This window comes from Wolffia australiana, chromosome 11 (genome assembly GCF_029677425.1).
Source record: "Wolffia australiana isolate 7733 chromosome 11, ASM2967742v1".
In the NCBI taxonomy this organism is placed as follows: Eukaryota; Viridiplantae; Streptophyta; class Magnoliopsida; order Alismatales; family Araceae; genus Wolffia; species Wolffia australiana.
In genome coordinates, this window is record NC_135845.1 from 16,060,053 (window position 1) to 16,062,500 (window position 2,448).

Genomic DNA, 2,448 nt, shown 5'->3' on the forward strand with positions numbered 1-2,448 from the left:
TTAGACACTAGTGGGGCCCGCGCACAATGCTAGCTTGGGGTAGAGAAGAGAGAAAGCACGGCTTTAGTAAATAATTAAAGATTAAAGAACTCCGCTACGCAGGCAACTGGTTGCCCCCGTGGAATCTCGGGCAGCCGGTACACGTCAGATTAAAGGAAAACCGGCCCCTCATTTCTCTTATTTGAAATAAAGAATTTGGCGCTCCTCCAAGCTCCCTCTTGCCGTCTTTGCCCGCGAACTCTCTCCCCGGCAACCTCGGGCGATCCCCTATGACAAACCGTCGTGGCTCCTTGGAGAGGAGGGCGACTTCGAGCAACGTTCACGGAATGTGTGAAAACCAAGCAGATTAAAGTGGTGAGATATCTATCTTTCTTCTCGATAAGGGTGTCATTTATTTAGATTACCCTAATATAAGGTGTCAGTTATTTATATGTTGGATTTTGCAGATACTGGCGTTGGGCATCTGCACAGACATTTGCGTGCTGGATTTCATCGCGACGACGCTGGCAGCGCGCAACGTCGGTCTGGCGGCGCCCCTCGAGGACATCGTCTCTTGGAATGTTCAGGATCCAATGCACCATGTGGGTCTCTACATCTCCGAAGGAAGAGGAGCCAAGATAGCACACCGAGTCTCCTTCTCCCACTAGCTCTACCACCATCGTCGTAACAATTGTATGTTCTATATGTTTGGCTGTTGATGAGATCAAATATTGCTTCATCTTTCTTTTTTTGAGTGGGACTTGTTGAGGGGAGAATGGAGACTTGTATAAAGAAAAAATATTTACAGAGATAACAAGATTAGCCCCACAGGCTGGCATCGATTTATAAAATGAATTTGAGCCGTGGTCTCTATCGGCTTTGCCTGAGAGCGGAGAGCGGAGAGGAGATGCTCAACATAGAGGTTAGTAATCTCAAAATTCCAATCCCTTCAACAGCGTAAGGGACAACGCTGGAGCTCTTATCGTGTCCTTCCACTCGGATATGAGGTCCCTACGGGCGTAATTACTCTCAACCGCACTGCAAACTTAGTATTCACAAGAGTCTAGAAGAGTACTCTATTATCTTTGTGTAACTTAATACCCTTTGAAGATGTAATAAAATTGGCCAAGAAGATGTTATTTTATCACGTACAAAGACACAGCAATGAATTTTGGTGTACAAAAGAATGAACTCTCCTCGTCTGGTGTTGGGCATCTGCACAGACATTTGCGTGCCTGATGGGTTTCATTTCAAGTTCGCAGTTTCGCTGTCTCTCCAAATCACACGTCCATTTTCTTGAACTCAAGCACGAATCCAATTCCTGATTCTTCCTCAACGGTCTGGGAACACACGTGAAAGCTCTGTAGGCGCCGCCTCTTCAAATTGGCGTGTGATTTTCATGTGAAACGCAGCGATGGCGGGATCGATCGGCGCGTTTCACGTCACAGGGTTATGATGCGAATGTATGGGATGTAAGCCAAATAATGAGAAAATACGAATGAGCAGATAAGGACTTGACGGATAGCGGCGTCGGCCGTACCGATCAACGAGAGAGGAGTGATCCTAAGATCAAACTCCCAATGACCCGCTGGACCTACTAGACGTCTACTAAGTGAGGGGCGTCTAACAGCCCTGGAGCGTTCGGCGTCCAAGTCGGATGACAGTCCGTCTACCACAAGAATCCCTACGCTCGACAAGGTGGCTAGTCCTATCCGATGATGTTCGAGAATATCGCGGTAGCGGACGCGATAGGGGAAGACGAGACTGTCGAAGATAATAATACTAGAGTTTATGGAGGTGAGACGAGACTGACCTTTGTATCGCTTAGTCCAAGGCGTCCAAGTCGTCGAGCGGATGCTTAGTGTCAGATTGTGCGGGCGAGTGTCGTTGATGAGGATGAAACCGGGTGTGAACGGTGTGGTCGTAACTACCAGCAGAGAGCTGAGTCCACGGGTGGCGTGTAGCAAGAGTCGGAGCAGAGGGCGCACAAGGCACGCGCTTAGCTGGCGCACGGCGCAACCGTGTGGGCGGGCAAGACAGCGAACCAAGTATCGTGGGAATAGTCATGTGGGTGGGGCAGAAAACCAAGAAATCGGTTATGGCGTAAAGGGTGGGAGTCAAGAAATCAAGAAAGATGAGGCGATGGGAGGCGAAGGGAGGGACGAAGGGGAATCAAGGAGATATGGTGAGATCAAGAAATCATGAAGTCAAGAAATCAAGAATTCAAGAAATCAAGAGGAAAGAAAGGTGGACAATCAAGAAAGGCAAGAGGAGGCGGTTGGGAATCAAGAAACGATGGGGAAAGGAGGGTGGGCGATCAAGAAAGGCAAGAGGAGGGGGTTGGGAATCAAGAAACGATGGGGAAAGGAGGGTGGGCGATCAAGAAAGGCAAGAGGAGGGGGTTGGGAATCAAGAAACGATGGGGAAAGGAGGGTGAGCGATCAAGAAAGGCAAGAGGAGGCAGTTGGG